Genomic DNA, 18,686 nt, shown 5'->3' with positions numbered 1-18,686 from the left:
TTTTTGCTCTTGTTTGAGACAGGGTTCCCCTGTATAGCCCTGGCTGTCCTGGAACTTGTTCTGTAGACCAGGCTGGCCTTGAACTCAGAGATCCACCTGCCTCCAATTCTGTTTAATGTGTACATGTGTGTATATGCTCATGAACTCCAGTGCCTTGGGAGGCATTAGCTCTGCAGGGAGTTGTGAGCTTTCCAATGCGGGCTTTAGAAACCAAACACGGGCCCTCTGCAAGAGCAGTATATACTCTTAGCCACTGATGCAACTCTCTAGCCCAGCGGTGTTTGCTGTGGAGGTCTCACTCAGCTCATGCTCTGGCACTACACTCTCCACCCTCCTGACTCAGCCTCCTGAGCGCTGGGGTGACAAGACATTACTGAGCAGATTTCGGGAGGCTGTAGTTTTTGTTGGATTGTGAAAGGAGTGGAGACTACCACCTTCCTAAAGAAACAGGACAGAGGGACACTGCATCCTCTCACAGCTGAGTGTGTGTCCAGAAACACGTCTATAGGGCAGTGGGACCACAAACTATTGCAGTCTTTGGTATGCAGGACACTTGGGTAGATCTATGTGCCCCACCCTGGCGAAGGTACAAGGACCAGGCTGTTCCTCAGCAAGAAGGGGAAAACACTCCAGGGGCTTTGCAGCTGTAAACTGAGGACTTTGGATCTCCTGGCAACCGTAAAAGTCCTCACAGATCATGACAGAGGGAGGCTTAAGACAGAAGAGAAGGCCACGTGATGCTGGAACCAAGCCCTGATTCCAGGGATGAGGCCAGTCTCCATCTGACGTGAGAAGGAAGGAGCGTCTCTCTGATCCCCAAAGGACATGTGACCACTGCAGACTTCTGGCATTGAGCCTTGAAGAGCAAACTGTTGTTTTAAGCCACTAGATTTAAGCACTCTGCAACAGCTCTGTAGGAAACTAAAACAAGTGCTGACTAGTAAGTGTTTGCAGGGTTTCCAGCAAACTCACAAAAAGAAAGAAAAGGCGGTGGGGGTGCTGCAACCACCATCATGCACTTGCTGCCAGAGCAAGGCAGGGAGCCCACAACTAAGGCAGCCGGATGGGACCAGCATGCTGGGCCTGTCTCAGATACAGATGTCAAATGACAACAGGATTGGAAACACAGAGCTCAGCCTCAACCTCTCCTACCTCTGGGATCTTTGCAGGAGCTACTGCAGCAGCCAGGTCCAGGCTCCGTGCCACCTTTGCAACTACCCACCCTCCTATCCTCTGAGGTTCTTGTTCTAAACATAATGCAAAAAGTGAGCCAGCCCTTGACACAGGCCCCCTCCCAGGTGCCACGGACGACCACAAAGTGCCTCCTGTCACAAGCTGGCACTGCAGGATGCACTGCAATTTGGTCTACTCAGTATAAACCCTGCCTTCTCCTGACTCCTGCGCAAAGACTGGCCACACACAGGCCACCCCAAGTCCGAGGGCCTTTCCTTAGCTCCGGTATTTGCCATTTCTCCAGCCTTTCATCTTTCCTGTCAGAAGCAACCCTCCTCCTTTGTCCCACTGAGGTAGGTTCCAAGAAACTTCACAGAAACGGCCTTACATCTTTTAAAGATCCATCCTGCTCCAGAGTCTTACCTAAGCCATTCCCTTCTACCCCGTGACTTTCTCTATCCCAACAGTGTCCCTGAAGTCCAGATCCTGCCAGCCTATTTGGTCATTGTCATCCAGCACCCCAAATAAAAAGGTGTAACATTTTTACCCCAGTTTTTCTGGAGAAATTGTCCTGCTGACAACTTTGCTTTCTTCAGAAACTTTTAAAATGTAAGCACAGTCCCATGATTCAAAATTGATTTTGCTTCTCTCCCATCTCCCACACACCAGTTGCTTGCTGTAGTCTCAAGGCTTCCTCCCCAGGGCGACCTCCCTGATATCAGCTCTCCCTCCATCTACACTCCATAGGTCTGAGGCCTTTTCAGAAACCTGGGCCCCTCCATCTGTATTCTATTGGTCAAAGACCCTCTGTTTACACTCCAGGGGTTGGGCCCTAGCTACACACCACCCTTCCATCTACACTTCACAGCTGAGCCCTGACTACACTCTACAATTCTGCACACACACACACACACACACTCATAGTCCACAGGTTTGGGGCCCCTCTGTGTACACTTTGAACCCCCTTGTCTACACTTCCCAGCTCTAATCCCTCCAGCTATACTCGATGCTCGCTCGTTGTGGGCTGCCCTGCGTTCTTGCCCTACATTTCCGCAGTTCGGGTCCTTGGAAACGGTCTCTGCCCAAACAATGAGACCGCGGGCTGAGTTGGACATTAAAGTCCCCTCATGGCCAGCCGGGCCGGCTTCTAAGCCGGCTCAGATCCCGCCCGAGTCCTGTGGGCTGCGACTCTGTGGAACCCGCACATCCGGCCTGCGCGGGACCCCGGCCGCAGCCCGCGCGGGCAAGTTCCCGGAGTCCCGCGCGAACAAAGAAGGCGCGGGCGGCGCCCGAGCTCGGCCCCACGGCCGCAGGAGGACAAGGCCGGGCCGGGCGGGGGCGCGCGCCAGGGAAGAAAGACGCGCGAGGAGGCGCGCCGGCCGCGCTCACCTACCGGGCCGCCGCTTGCTCCCGCCGGGCGCCCGCCGAAAGCATCAACGGTCACCGCCGTCGCCGGGCCGGGGGCGGGGCTCCGGGAGGGGCAGGGTCCGGCCCCTGAGAGCGGAGCTCCGACTCCTGGGGGTGGGGCCCAGGGCCTAGGGGGCGGGGCTCTGGGGGCGGGGCCCGGGGGGCGGGTCAGGCCGTTGTGCACTTCGGGACTCGGACCCCGCGGGTCCAGCTTCTGGGGGTGTGGCTCCTGGAAGGGCGGGGAGTTCAGCCGCTTTTGAAGGGTGTGACTAGGGGTCTTGGGGGTGGGGTTCACTCGGGATTCACCAAGTTTAGGATTTTGGTGGAGTCAGGTTTTGGGGGACGGAGCTGGATGAGGAGATAGGTCAGGTCGTTGGACAGCTGGAGTCTGGGACCAACGGGGTCCGGCTTCTGGTGGCCAGGCTCCTGGAGAGCAAAGTCCGCCTACTGGACAGTGGCTCGGAGACAGGCGGGATCAGAACCTAGCACGGAAGCGCTCACGAAGTAGGGACTTGCCTGAGACTGAAGACCTAACGGAAAGCTCAACATCCAGGGTGTAAGGCTAGACGGAGGCGGGGCGGAGCCTGGAGGCCGGGGCGGGACTTCCGCCTTGGTTCAGCTGTGGGATTGAGCTACCCTACTAAATTGCAAAAAGTCAGATGAGTTCCTATTTTGAGTGGTGGCAGAAGGCTGGAATGTGTAATCTTCTTCACATGCAGAGAGAGAGAGCACTTCGTCTTCCTTCAAGGGGCAGCTCTGAGACACGATGCACTTGTGAGGAAAGTTTCCCACCTGCCTGGAGAGGGGTCATCTACCTGAGGGTGTGCATTTGAGATGGAGAGAGATACAGCAATCCTGGCCCAAGCACCACTCGGGCTATGATAACAATAGTTGCACAAACCGGTTTTGTAGTTCCTACGCCCGACCTTTTCAGAACATTGGACCTTGTCTACCTCAAGGAGACCTTTCTTTGGTGAAAGACGTCAAGAACGGAATTCCCTTCCCTTCCCACATTGACTTCCGAGCAGCCACAGCGTCTTCAGAAGTTTCATTCCCAGTTAGAAACTAGCTAAAGTACTTTCAGAAAACAGGCCACTGGGCATTCTACTAAATACGAAAAAGTTTAGACCAGCAATTCACTAACTGGGCTCTCTTTTTCTCAGACACTACCCCCAGCCTAGCTCAAGCTTTTTGGTCTTGAGATCAAATCATGAAAACCCCATAGCAGTAACTTAACACTCACTTCCTCCCTAAATTCAGGAAATGTAAGTCACTACTGGAAGACCCTCCAGTGTTTCCAGGACAGCGACCCCCTGGGTTCTGGTCAGTGTGCAGCTTCGGCTCCCTGCATAGGTAGATGTATTGGCTGTCCATGTGTAGGAAGCCCTGTGACACTGAGGCCAATGGAGTAACAGAGCCCTATTTCTATGCATGTGGTACCCCCTCACACCTCTTCTCTCAGCCTGGCCTCAGTGACCTCCTTCAAGTTCAAAATCTCTCTGCTTGCTTTGTTGGCCCCGCTTCCTCCTCTCCTGTCTTTTCTCCCCCTTTAAACATTCATTGCTGATTCATTCTGCAGCCAGCAGTCAACCCTGCTAGGTGGCACAGCACCGTCCTCTTGTGTGGTCACTGCTCTTTCTGCTTGCTCCCCTGTCCCATGACCACTCTTATCTTGCTTCCAGCCCTAGAGATGCTGACAGTCCTCTTGTTGCCTGTCACCCTGACCCTCTGTTCCCTTGTGGAACCTTAACGATAAAAGACCTAATGTCAATAAGCTGTCCCAGAATACAGAAAGGGAGGTAGGGAGAAGGCAGAGGACCTTTGAAGGAACCAGGCCGGAAGGAAGCAGGCCACAGGGGCCTGCCTCCCACAGCTCTGGGAGGCACCAAGAAGAGTGGAGAGCAGCCAGCGGAGGCCGTGAAAGATGTCCAGCACAGGGGTCATCTTTGCCATTCATTTCCTCCACACTGGGCTGCCTTCCAGGTGCCTTACAGACTTGATGTAGTAACAGAGAAGAAAGCTCAAGGAACAGTTCTCAAGCCTGGGTCCTCGGGCAGGTGAAGAAGCTAGTCACCGTGAAATCTCTATTCCTCCAGCCAAGATCCTTCATGTGGTCATGGATGGGCAGACCATGCTCAGCCCATGTTCTGTCCCTTTACTGCTCCAGGTTGCTATCTCCCTGGTTTCTGTCCCTCTCTCGTAGCACCTTTACAAGGGCAAGCATGCAAGGTCAAAACCAGCCAGAAGTCAGTCACCTGTCTAAATGATCAGGCAAGGAGTTAGGGGGTGGGTTCAGTCATGGTGGCCACATGAGGAGCCCATACTGGACAAGTTTAGTTTTGGAAGATGGGAAAGTTCTAAAGATGCACAGTTTACATGTGTTTGATGGCAGTTAACTAACTAGTGCTGATCTGAGAACCATATAGAGGTTCCTCAAAACATTACAAATAGGGCTGGTGAGATGGCTCAGTGGTTAAGAGCACTGACTGCTCTTCCAGAGGTCCTGAGTTCAGTTCCCAGCAACCACATGGTGACTCACAACCATCTGTAATGGAATCCAGTGATGCCCTCTTCTGGTGTGTCTGAAGACAGCTACAGTGTACTCATATAAATAAATAAATAAACATAAAAAACCATTACAAATATAACCATGTCATCTAGCAATCCCACTACTGGTATGTATCCAGAGAAAGTGAGGGTTGTATGGCAGATACCTGCACCCTGTGCTCACTGCAGCACGGTTCACAATGGCTGGGATATGGGATCCACTTTTTTTTGTTTGTTTTTTCAAGACAGGGCTTCTCTGTGTAGCCCTGGCTGTCCTGGAACTCACTCTGTAGACCAGGCTAGCCTCAAACTCAGAAATCCTCCTGCCTCTGCCTCCTGAGTGCTGGGATTAAAGGCATGGGCCACCATGCCCGGCTTTTGGAATCCACTTTTAAGCACAGGAATGAAGGGAATGTGACTTGGATCAGTGTCCCTGTCCAAGTGTCCGGCTGCCTTCTCACCTCCCCCTAATCCCCTCCGCTGAGGATGCTGCTCCAACTGTTGGCCATCTCTCCTCATCTGTTGATCCTGTATAGGCTCCACTCTCAGGCTGTCCTCTGGAACCAGCTCTCATCCCTCCCCTACCCATAATTCCTCAGGGCACCCACCAGACTATGCCTATCACTGAAGGTCACATAGACAAGGCAGCTGTGCAATGCTACTCCACAAAGCCACATACGTACTCCAAACACAGAGCTCTTATCAAATCCTTCCGAACACCCCCAATCCTGTGCAATAGCTAGGCCTTGGGGCTATAGTATCCATGCAGGCAAGCGTAAAGCTCGAGAAGCTGTAACTAGCTGGCCAGCAGGTGTGATTGCCATTCCTGCTTATGGCAGAGTCCTTTGCTGGAAGGAGGGACAAAAGTTAGGGCCTTAGCACTATAAATAGGGGAGCAGGTTTGAAAGCAGGTACAGCAGCCACCCCATGAAAAGACAGCCAAAGGCTTGCTGGGGACTTGGTGACATTAAAGGTAGAAGACATGAGAAACTTAGAAAACAGTAGCTAAGAACCCCAAGTCCAGCTGAAATACCCCCCCCTTGCCAAATCCCCCCAACACATACACACACACACACACACACAGAGGCCATGCTGTTGATTGAACTCCCTGACCCTTTCCTAAAATGCTGGCTCAAGAGCTCAGACCCCTCTGTCTTGGAAGCTCTCCATCGGATCACCCCTCTTCCATGGTCTGTAAACACCACCAGCTGCACCGTGTTACAAAATTCATGAGAAATAAACAGATGAAATATATTAAATGAAGCATTATGTTTTTCACCAGAACACACGAAAGAAATTAAATAGGACATACTGTTACTAAATAGAGCCTGTGTTAATTAGGAAGACTATTACCAAATAGAAGATGCATCAATTAATAGACCATATTGTTGCTGAGCAGAACACAGAATCATTAACTACAGCAGACTGCTTCTGCATGGAGCCTTTTATTTCTCTTGGGTCTCAGAAGCCGGGGAATGGGGGACAGGGAGCTCCTGCAGGTACAGGCCCCGGGGCAGTTTCACAAAGCAGAAACGGGCTTTGCTTGTCAGGTGGATGTCCACATGCATAAGAAGAACATTCGCATCCTGTGCAGATCCCACATCGAAATGCTCTTCTTAAGGGACCCATCCATGCTATCAATATCACACTGGAAAGTTGCCAGAATGGCTGGGCATGGCAGCATACACTGTAAACATGGGACCTCCAGGCAGAGGCAAGAGGATCAGCAGTTAAAGGCATTCTATATAATAATATTAATAATTATTATTATGATAATTCTATATAAGGCCAGCCTGGGCTATGTGAAAAAGCAAGGTGAGGTAAATCAGAAAACACCTCGAAGTGACAGCCGTAGATGTTTTAACTGCTGCTCTCTGGTCTCTCATGATCAACCCTAGTGATGATGGTCCTGTGAGAGCTTTGAGGTAGAGTAGCTGTACCTCGATGTGCCGGAGGCATTGGGAGGAGGTGCATGCGTAAGTTCCCTGGAGATGAGGAACTTAGGGGAACAGTATCTTATGGCTGCTGTTGTGTTTGGGAGCAGGAAGTTAGCCTCAAAGATAGGAACACATTCCTGGAATATGCAGGATTCTGGGTTCATCCCTCACAACACAAAGCGGCAGAAGCCAGCAACGAAAACACTGCATTTGGTTTCCTAGTGACTTCCTAATGTGAGCTACCTACATGACCTGCTGTCCCATGATATCTGAGGTGGCAGCTTTGTCCCCGAGAAGAGTCTCTAGCCTCCAAAAGTGTCTGCTCACTGAGCTTCGTGTCCAGTGGAGTAGGGACAGGATTGGGATATGCACTTGGGTAGAGGTTAGAAGGGTTTCAGTGTGTCCCCCAAAGTTTATGTATTGGACCCTTTGTCACAAAGGGGCAAGGTCGGCAAGTGTGCCTAATGAGAAGTGATCAGGACCAAAGGCTACTGAGAAAGGGAACTCAGTCTTCCCCAGAGATGAGCTCCCTGATTGATTACCCAATCCCATGTGGTCAGCCCTAAACTCGTACACTCAGGTGCAACACCAAATGGACTCACAGGAGTGTGTGTGTGTGTGTGCATGTGTGTGCATGTGCGTGTGAATTCAAAAGGAAGTGGGAAGGTAAGAGTTGGAAGGGGGGAATGAAATGATGTAATAAAGTGTTTGTGACATTTCCAAAAGTTTAAAATTCAAAAAAGATTCTTTTTCACAGATTCTAGGCTGTCCTTCTCTGTTTTCTCCTCCTCTTCCTTTTCGTAGATAATCTGCATTTCTTTATAATCTGTTTCTAGTCTTGGAGGCAGGGATAAACGTCTTGGGAAGAGACTAAAGACTCAGTAGAAGATAAGGACTGCAAACAGACGGAGTTGAACTTTGTCTTCTTGCCTCTTTATGGCTTCAAACTGCTAAGGCAGAAGATAAAATGAACCCTGAGGTTAAACAGGGAGCTAGGCATGGCTGAAGGCTGTTCCTCTTCAGATCAGCCTTACAGCACAGTTAAAAGAAAGAGGCATGCAGTTCCTCAGGAAGGGATGAAAGGTTGACTCCAATTAGCAACAGCCTTCCTGAGGATGGAGACCCCGAGCCCCAAGACAACACCCCAATATTCTCTGTAAGGAGAGCAGACTAAACCACTAGTCTATGACTTGAAGCTATAAACCAGCCGGCTCAGTGTGGTGGTCCCAAAATACCTCTACCCTCTCATCAGATTCCTTATGGTCAAAAATGGCTCAGTGTAGTCAACCTTGAAGATGGTTTTTGGGCTTGTATTTGGCAGAGGAAAGTAAGGATTTGTTTGCCTTTGAGTGGGAAGATCAAGAGACTGGAAGAAGGTAACAGTATAGCCAGACCACACTCCTGGGGGTTCGCTGAAACCTCTTACCACTATCACACCACCGAGACTAAAAAACAATTTATCAAAAACTGTACCGAGGGTCTCTCCTCACTTTTTTCCTCTTAGGGTGCAAGGCACTCGTGTCTACACCCTAGTCCCCCAAACCAAGAAAGGACTTAAAACTTTTGAGACTAATGGGGTGCTGCAGACTCTGGATTGATGTCCCCACTGTCAAACCAAAGTCTTGCAAACAGATCCTAGACTCGGAACCCCAGCCTCTGCTGGAGGAGGCAAAGGGTAAGACCATAGAATTAAGCAGGAATGAGTGCCTACCCCAGCCCCAGCCTTGCCCTCTCTGGAAAAGCCTTTTCATCTTTTTGTAAGCGAAGACAAAGCTGGTGTTCGTGGAGCACTCTCAGGGTCATGGGAAAAGACTACCACAGCCGACCTGTCAGAGTTGACAGACCCAGTGCGTGGCTCAAATGCATTCAGTCAGCAGCCCCCGTGAAAGATGGCTGAAAAGAAACCTCTGCAGCTGTTCAATTGAGTGCATTGCTCTCCAAGTAAAGAAGCCCACAACAGACGGCTGGGAGATGGTTGGAAGACACGAAGAATAAAACTATCCTCCAGAGAAGGGTGATTTCATCCTAGCCACTAACAACCCTGCAGAATTCCTGAGCACAGGGACCTGTCTGTGCTCATAGGACATTATTGATGAAATTTGACTGATTTGTCTGTCCTAACATGAGCAAGAGCTCTTCCTTCAGGAAGCCACACTGGATAGATGGGTCCTTCTGTGTAACTCGGGGTAAAGACATCATAGGTATTCTGAGATCGCTAGAATTAAATTTAAAAAATACTGAATGTGGCTGAATGACAAAAAACTGGTCTCCCCAGACATTTGAATTGTATGCTTTAAACCAGGCCCTTATAAATGAGGAGGTAGAATACTGACTCCAGCTATGCAATGCATTTAGGTATTTTTTCCTGGTGTGTGTGTGTGTGTGTGTGTGTGTGTGTGTGTGTGTATGAGGGTGTGTGCCCAGTTCCTGAGGAGGTCAGATGAGGAAACTGAATCTCCTGGAAACTGGAGTTACAGATGGTTGTCAGCTAAGACACCGATGCTGGAAACCAAATCCGGGTCCTCTGCGGGAGCTCCTAACTACTGAGCCATTGCTCCAGTCCCCAAATATGTATTCGTAGTAGTTCATACTTTGGGGAAAATCTAAGCATGAATGGGGTTAATTAACAGAAAAGGAAAGAATTTGATACACAAGGAACTAATTGCTGAGGTATTTGAAGTCTTGCCTAAGATAGGTGGCTGACTAATGGCTACTGTGGACCACCTCACTGATTGGTGGACACGTCCCTCCTCCCCAGTGCTACAGCTAACTACGTAATAACATTCTTAGCATTTGGTCTTGAGATTTGAGTTAACACAAAACAGAAACTTGGGTACTGTCTTAGTTAAGGGTACTGTGGCTGTGATAAAACACCATAACCAAAGAAACTTGGGAAGGAAAAGGTTTATTTGGCTTACACTTTTGTATTACTGTTCATCATCAAAGGGAGTCAGGACAAGAACTCAAACAGGGCAAGAACCTGGAGGCAGGAGCTGATGCAGAGGCCATGGAGGGTGCTGCTTACTGGCTTATTCCCTCTGCTTTCTTGTAGAACCCAGGGCCACCAGCCCTGGGATAACACCACCCATCAATTAGTAAATGAAGAAAATACCCTATAGGCATGCCTATAACCCAATCTTATGGAGTCCTTTCTCAACTGAGGTTCCCTCCGTTGACATAACACTAACACAGACACTAACAGGGATTTCCATATGCTTTGGTGCCCTCGCTCCTCAGGAAAAGTTGAAAGAATATGAATGAGATTCCTTAAACGATAAAGCACTGTGCCAACCCTAGAGACTAAACTTTCTTGGACCAAATGCTGGCTGAGAATTTACACAGCTCCTCGTGAAATGAGCTACTGAACCAGTGAAGGAGCAATGACATTCCCACCATGGACACTAAGGACCACTTTGTCAAAAACTATGTGCTGGGTCTCTCCTCGTCTTGGCTTTCTCTTAGGTTCCAAGGCCTCCTTGTTTAAACCTGCCACTCGAATTCCTACCCCATCCCTTTCTGTGCAGAGTCTGAATGAGCTAGAAAGAAAAGAAAGGCTCAGAGATAGCTCACTGTCAGAGTGCTTATTTTTTCTTACAGAAGACCAGGGTTTAGTTCCCAGCCCCCTCATCAGGCGGCTTACAACTGCCTTTGAATTCAGTTTCAAAGCATCTCTCTTCCGGGCTCCATAGGCTCCGACATACGCATGCTATACACAAAGTCACACATGTATATGAATAAGAAAAGAATAAACACATCTTTTTTTTTTTTAAAGTCTGGAAGGAAAACAAGTTGGAACCAGCTACTGTTCACCACCAGAAGCACGGTTCAAGACAGCTGAAAGAAATGGTCACATTACACATGAATAAAGAAGGCTGCTAACAACAGTGCCCAAGCAGAATGGACAGGCTTACCTCAAAAAGAACTTTAACTGTTCAGAGACATGCATGTCTATCCTTGCCCTATGAAAATTCAGAAAGTCAGAAATTACTTTCTGGGAAGGATAAATGCATGTGTCCTAAGCTCTTCCCCATGTGTCGTCTCCACATCCCAATTTAAATGACATACGGTAAGGCCTTCCAAACCAGGAAGAAGCCTATCCCCCAGGGACATATTTCCACCCCTCTTTCTGGTACTGACCTTAGAGCCTTCCAAGACAAGATCCAACTAATAAGGGAAGATGCTCCAAGCAACAGTAAAGACATTCAATGCAACCTCCAGCTCAGTCCAGGAGCTACCCATCAATGGAATATATGAGCTTGGTATATGGATGTCATATCTGGAGATAAGGGGAGACCCCAAGAACATATTGTATCACCTTGGTTACTAAACCTAGAGATTCCTAGGGTTGAGATGAAGGTACATGTAGTAGAAATTAAAGATTTAAGACAGCCTAGAGGTTAAAACTGGGTGTGGGGAGATGAACGTAGGACTGGAGTTGATCTGCCTGCACAGGGAAGGCTGAAAACCCAAGAGGTCCTGATCCTGCTTGTATGGACTCAGATGCCTTATAAACAGACTGCATGACATTCCTTTTCCAGGAGGAGGTGAACTGGAGGGATCCATTTTGTAAGTCCTTATCCTTTTTGTTCCTGGTCACCAAGGCCAACTGAAGTGGGACCAGTGCTTTGGTCTAGACTACTCTCCCCTTCCTAGTGTGTATCCCCACACCCTAGAGTCAACCTTAATCATCTCATAAAACTACAGACCTTTTGACTCCAGTGAGGTCCCTTGATATGCACATCTACATACATTGATTTCCCTGGAGTGCGGAAAGCAGTCCCTGTCGGGTTTAAGGCTAGGAAGCAGATGGCAATAGGACTTGAATCCATGCTATCCAGAAGGTCTGAGCATCCGGTTTTCCCAGATCTGGCGTGGCCCTGACAACATTCCTGAGAACCACCTCAGTCTGACAAACTAGATGGTTGACCTTTATCCATTCTGTGGGCCCCATGAGTGACCAGGACTCCAGGCTGGACAAGGCCAGCATCCTTTACATCTGAGCTCTCCATATTCACAGGTGTCTCCTTTTGATAGCAGACCTCATTAGCTCCTGAAGTGAAGCTGGGGAGGTATGACTATGACAAGCAAGGCCCAACCATATTGGGCCTGCTGTGCTTTTAGGCCTCCCTTTACAGTGAAGCTGGGGGTTGATGGGAGATAGGCAAAGCCATGCCCTGTGCACTCTCCAGAGACAAGAAAACCCAGAAGCCTATTCCCTTCCATATCCCAGGATGGGGTCCAGAGCCTTCCCAAAGAAACCAATGGTCCCTGCACAGGGACACAGTCCTGGCCAGGCTGACCGTTTTGAACAGGTTGTGTATAGAGGGTTTTAGATGAAAGAGAGATGAGCACTTACCTGCCCTACCTTCAGGCAGGGGACCAGTCTTGTGGAAAATGCACTCTGTGGGAATTGTGGCTGCGGTCCCAGGCAACGTAATCCTCATCTGTGGCCCATCCCCTGGCAAAGCATCCTTCCACAGGAACTCCTATAGCTACCCGAGAGCAAGTGAGGGCATGTGTGTCCTTGGAGCCTAGAACCTTCCAGGGGTGAAAGAGGCAACAGAACAGCACACCATGACCACTGAAAACTTAAAAAGAGTCAGGGCTGCCTCTCCCAAGGGGATCTGAGGGCTCAAACCTTAACCTCGTCTCTTTCTGCCCCCAAACCTCCTTCTTTCCTCAATCTGTGTTCTTGTCAAGGACAAGCAAGAGACCAGGTAGATTTAGGATCAAGTGGGGCCTCAATCTCCTGCACTGCAGACCATCGCACCCTCTTGCAGATAAGAGAGCTATTTAGCCGAGGGAGTGTACTTCATTCTCACGATGAGCCCCTCAAGCCCCTCAGCTTGTCTCTGCCCCCACGGATGCTCTACAGTGGCGCCATAGCCATGATGGCTATTGGTTGCTCCACTGATGCAGTTAGAGTTGACTGGGCTAAACGGAGGTAGGTTCCTGGTGGTGTGTGCCTTAGAAGGACATGCCTCCGGCCCCTCCCTTCTCTCTTGTTGTCCCCTGGTTGCCATTAGGTGAGCAACCTCCTCTATCACATCTGTCCTTTCACCACAATGTTCCACCTCAAAGGCAATGGAGCCAGTCAGTCTCAAAAGAGGCAACCTCCCAACCCATGAACCAAATAAGCCTTCCCTTTAAAATGACTAAGCAAAAATAAATAAATAAATAAATAAACCAACCCTTGGACTGGTGAGATGGCTCAGTGGGTAAGAGCACCCGACTGCTCTTCCAAAGGTCCAGAGTTCAAATCCCAGCAACCACATGGTGGCTCATAACCATCCCTAACAAGATCTGATGCCCTCTTCTGGAGTGTCTAAAGATAGCTACAGTGTACTTACATATAATAAATTAATAAATCTTTAAAAAAATAAAATAAAATAAACCAACCCTTAAATCCATCTATATTCATCTAATGACCCAATGGCAAAATATTGGAACTAATGTCTTACTGGGCGGTCGGCTGGCCGGATGAGTGGATGCGGGACCTACTGGATTCAACAGCATTGGACCTTGCTTCCCCAAGTAACTTTCTCTGAATTCATTTTGGCAAACCCAGTAATTATGCTGTTAGAGTCCCACATTTCCCTCATAATCTGTGCTCCATTTTCCATTTTGAGAAGCTTTTCCCAGTTGAAGCAGATGCAACGACACCATCAATTAAATTGTTCAAGCAAATGTTTATAGCTGGGAAAGAGACTCATTTTGTATATCATGGTCAGACCCCATCACGAGGTTGCCAGTGACATGGTTATTCCAGAAAATATTACTGCCTGTGCGTGCTCTCATAGAAACCATTATGACATGTAGCACAATAGCCCACGACTACGTATAAGACCCACACAGTGTGCCTGAAATCGTCCATCAGATGTGCCAGTGCTGAGAATGACCTTGAACTCCTGTTCCTGCTTCTGCCTTCTGGTTGATGGGGTGACAGGTATGTATAGACACCACCCTGCCTTGCCTTTGAGACATTAAAGAGAAATAGCTTTATTTATTTATGATTTGCCTGCATGTATATCTATGTGCCATGTGTGTGGAGGTCAGTGGAGGCAGGAAGAGGGAAATGGGGATAACAGATGATAGTTGTCTTAGTCAGGGTTTCTATTCCTGTACAAACATCATGACCAAGAAGCAGTTTGGGGAGGAAAGGGTTTATTTGGCTTACATTTCCATACTGCTGTTGATCACCAAAGGATGCAGGACTGGAACTCAAGCAGGTCAGAAAGCAGGAGCTGATGCAGAAGCCATGGAGGNATGTTCTTTACTGGCTTGCTTCTCCTGGCTTGCTCAGCCTGCTTTCTTAAAGAATCCAAGACTACCATCCTAGAGATGGTCCCACCCACAAGAGGCCTCTCCCCCTTGATTACTGAGAAAATGCCCCCCAGCTGGATCTCATGGGGGCACTTCCCCAACTAAAGCTCATTTCTCTGTGATAACTCCAGCTGTGTCAAGTTGACACAAAGCTAGCCAGGACAATAGTGAACCACCATGTCGGCGCTGGGAACTGAACTTGGGTCCTCTGCAAAAGCAGACAGTGCTCTTAACCACTGAGCCACCTCTGCTGTTCCTGAAATGCTCTTCTAAGAAAGGAGAACATTAATGAACTCCAGTCTCTCTCCAGCTGAACTTGCCATCATTGAAAACTGCAGAGAGAGGTCCGCGCGTAAACCCTGGCGGTCATTTTGATGGGACTCACCTCCCTCACAAGAACGCAGATATTTCCACTTCCTTACCTACATCTCAAGAAGGCTTTTCCCAAGAGGGAGAAGCTATTCTCTCTCCAATTAAAAAGACACTTTACATTTGTCACCCTTGCTCTTTATTCCTTTGTCTTTTTTTGAGGAAGCCCTGGCTAGTGCTATCAACAGCCAATCAGCACACTGAATGACAGAAACAGAGGGCACTGGAAAAGGACTTCGGGCTCTTCTGAAGCCAGGACTTATCTCTCAGGAGTTGTACGGCTGCGTCTCCCCCACTTGCTGTGCATCTCAACCCTGTCTAATTGCTCTTACAGCACTGGGTGGCTGCTCCCTCTGTGGGTCTGGGAATGGCGAGAGAAGCAGAGGGCACATGTTGACTAGAGATGTCCCACCTTTTGGGCACATGCAGAGCCTGCCTGCCAACTGCTATTGCTGATTTACTGTAACCCCAGAGCCACATCTCCACACAACAGAGTCAAACTGTGCAGGGGACCCAACACAAAAGGCTTTAAGGTGCCAGCCTAGTTTTGGCCCGGGCATCTTTTCCTTGACCTGAGACCATGAAGTCAAGATCACTGCCTCCACTGACAACCTTCTTGTGACTGTTTCTATTCACTTATGAGTATTGTGAATTTATCCGTAGCACATGAGTATAGGCGCCTGAGAAAGCCAGTGGTGGTCGAGCCTTTGGAACTGGAGTTCCAGGTGTTTCTGAGCTCCCTCGTAAGCACTAGAAACTGAATCCAGGTTTCTCTGCAAGAGCAGTAAGTACTCTTAACCACTGAGCTGTCTCTACAGCCACGTTTATTTGGTTTTGAAAATGTAATTGAATCCTTTTGAATAAAACGATTCATTGCTTACATGGCCCAGGTCACAGCAAAAGGCTGCACCTCTGAGACAATCACGGGTAGAAAATGACAGGACCTTACTTTCTTTACAATGTGCAGTGCGGAGCAGAACAGGGGAGAGAGAGGAAACCTATTCCCCTGAAGGCCCACATAGCAACTACACAGGACTTCCTACTGGAGAAGTTGTCTAGCAAGCAGGGCCAGGCCCTCTTTTGCCTCCTTCAGCAGCCTGGGTTTCTGTCTCCACGGCAGAGTGGAGGAGCGAAGCAAAGTGGCACGGTGTGGTGCACATCCCCATGCCGACTGGCTGAAGAAGAAGCTGGTCCACACAGCCAGTGCCCTCAGCTACCCGACCCTATGTGCTGTCAACAAGAGGCAAAGCTAATGATGGAGGGGACATTTGGAGATCGCCAATATCTACATCCACATCAGGCTGGGGTTCCAGGGCAATGCAAGTCAGGTCCAGAGTGAGGCAAACATTCAGAAAACAGCAGCCAGGGCACCACGTGAAACACTGGTGAGTCCACCAGAAAAAGGGTTGCTTCGGTGGAACAGGAGGCAAAGACACCAACAGAGCCACCTAGGACTCCTGGTTTCTCATTTCCAGCATCTGCCATGGACGAAAAGTCAGAAAGTATTTAAAGAGGTAGCAGCCCCGGCCTGTAGGTTCCAGCAGCTATGGAGAACTGGGTTCCTGAAAGGAAAACCGGAGCTGTATGGGACAGATGTGAGAGAAGAATGAGGCCAAGACAAGTTTCTGACCAAGGCCCAATGTTTACTTTTGAATTTGATCTTAAAAGGGGGGATCCCATCCCCCACTATTCCAGGATCTAGTCGCTTTGTCAGGATCTAGTCTGGACGAGTTCAGCTGCTCAGGAGGCAGAGGTGTAAGACCTGATGAGCCTTACGTCCGGGATGTCCCACTCACAGAAACACAGAGACAGAGGTCGATGCAATAAGCAAGAGGTTTATTGATCTGGCACATTGGGGTCATCCTACAATCGGGTCAGAGGTGACTCCAAATCTCCTAGGCACACACTTTTTATATAGTTTAAGGGTAGGCCTTGATGACAACATGAGTTGGTTTAAGCCATGCCAGGTAAGTGCCTTCCAAGTGTTCAGGTTACAGTGTGAATCACCACACACAGCTAGAATGTGTGTAACTTTCTTTCTTTCTCTTTTCTTCCTTTCTTTCTTTTTTAAAGAATTATTTATTCATTTTATGTATATGAGTATACCATTGCTCTCTTCAGACACACCAGAAGAGGGCATGAGATCCCATTACGGATGGTTGTGAGCCACCATGTGGTTGCTGGGAATTGAACTCAGGACCTCTGGAAGAGCTGTCGGTGCTCTTAACCGCTGAGCCATTTCTCCAGCCTGTGTGCTACTTTCAAGTGCACACAAATTATTTGCCAAGTGAGGACAGAGACCAGATCATAACATCAGTTGTATTCACTTTATAAGGACAGAAGTCATTAGAAATCATATCCCCAAAACAACAGAAAAAAAAGAGAGGTAGCAAACATAGGACAAAGGAGAAATCACAGAGAAATTAGAAACATATCTTAAGTAAAAGGCACACTATATTAAAGTTAATTATGTACAACTAAAATCCTTATACAGGTAATGTTATAATTTAAATTTTTGCTTATGTGGGCCTGGAGAGGTGGGTCAGTGGTTAAGATCACTGGTAGAGTATCTGAGCTTGCTGTCTATCATCCATACTGTGGTTCACAACTGTCTCTAACTCCAGTCCCAGGGAATCCTACTCTCTCTTCAGGTACTGCATGCATGTGATAGGTAGCCATACTTTCAGGTCAGATGCTCACACACACACAAAGTTTTTAAAGGAATTTAACGGTTTATATGAGAAAAGATGGTCTGAAATGAATTGCATAAATTTTAAAAAATCAGTGTAGTAGTTTATACATATAATTTCAGCAATCAGATGCTGAAGTAGGAGGATCACTAAAAGCTCTAGGCCAGCCTAGGCTATACTGTGTCAAAAAACTGAAGAAGGAAAAGGGGGAAGGAGAGGAGGACACAGGGAAGGAACGAAGGATGAGAAGCAGAGGAGGAAGACGGGAGGGGCGGGATGAAGACCAACAGAGTCCCCAGAGCCTGGGCGATGAGAGTGGAAGACAAACAGTTTACGCAACCTGTGAAAACACCGCCCTCGGGAGCTCCCGGACAGCCGAGTGTGCATAGCCTGGAGTACAGAGCAAGGTTCTGTCAAAAGAGTGGGGTTAGGGGGAGAGGGACAGAGAGACTGGAAGAAAGGTGGAGGGAGGGAGGGAGGGAGGGAGGGAGGGGCGGAGAAAAGAGAGAGTTTCTCACCAAGGTCTCTGCAGTCAAAGACAACTCAATCAAACTTTCTGAAGGCAGAAATTGACAAGGTGATTTAAAAGCTATATAAACATACAAAAGATGCTAAATAGCAAGCCCTGATGTTCAGGAGAGAAAGGTTGAATGTTTTTGCTACGCAACCTCAAGTCTCCGTGAAGCCGGATGGACAAGGTCCAGTGCACGAGCCGTGGGGAGAATGCCCTCACGGCAGCCTAGAAACACACTTGCCTTTGTTCCAAAAACAGTCTCAACAAAGCCAATCGAGGAAGGAAACAGTCTTAAACAGTTCTAGAACAGGATAGTGCTACAGGAAAATAGCTCAATACCAACACACAGCAGTAAATGTAAGGTGGATCTGAGACCTGAACACAACTGCAGTTTCTGGGACCAGACATGGGAAAATAGTTCCACGGCCTCAGTGAAGGTTTTGAAGAACACAGGAAGCTTTCTCCATGAAAGAAAAACAAATGAGGTAATTCTGATTGTATCAAAAGTCTTTTCTGCCCAACAAGAGACTGTTTACTTCCACGTCCGGTCAGAATGTCATCTCCGGATCCATCCTACCCACTGCACTGTGATTCCTGGGGACCAGGACGGTCCAGGCACTAAGGCATGATATGGAGTGACCTGTCCAGAGAGCAGCATCTGGGGCCAGAGACGTTGATTCAAACACTGAAACCTGGCTCTAAGTTGTATCTTTGGGTCATACACGT

At 48.6% G+C, this 18,686-nt stretch overlaps 1 protein-coding gene across 3 annotated transcripts in view; it reads right to left on the bottom strand.

The window, feature by feature from the left end:
- The window catches only part of Rgs12 (regulator of G protein signaling 12), a 94,714-nt gene extending 92,055 nt beyond the window's left edge, over window positions 1-2,659 (bottom strand). For all 3 annotated transcript variants that reach the window (XM_021210481.2, XM_021210482.1, XM_029545134.1), the window contains exon 1: window positions 2,567-2,659. The gene's annotated coding sequence lies outside the window, so the exon portion shown is untranslated. The remainder of the gene's footprint in view (window positions 1-2,566) is intronic.
- Between the last annotated feature and the right edge of the window lie 16,027 nt (window positions 2,660-18,686).

The sequence above is a fragment of the Mus pahari genome, chromosome 13 (genome assembly GCF_900095145.1).
Source record: "Mus pahari chromosome 13, PAHARI_EIJ_v1.1, whole genome shotgun sequence".
In the NCBI taxonomy this organism is placed as follows: Eukaryota; Metazoa; Chordata; class Mammalia; order Rodentia; family Muridae; genus Mus; species Mus pahari.
The sequence above is the reverse complement of the archived record's forward strand: the minus strand, read 5'-3'. Positions and strand labels throughout refer to the sequence as shown.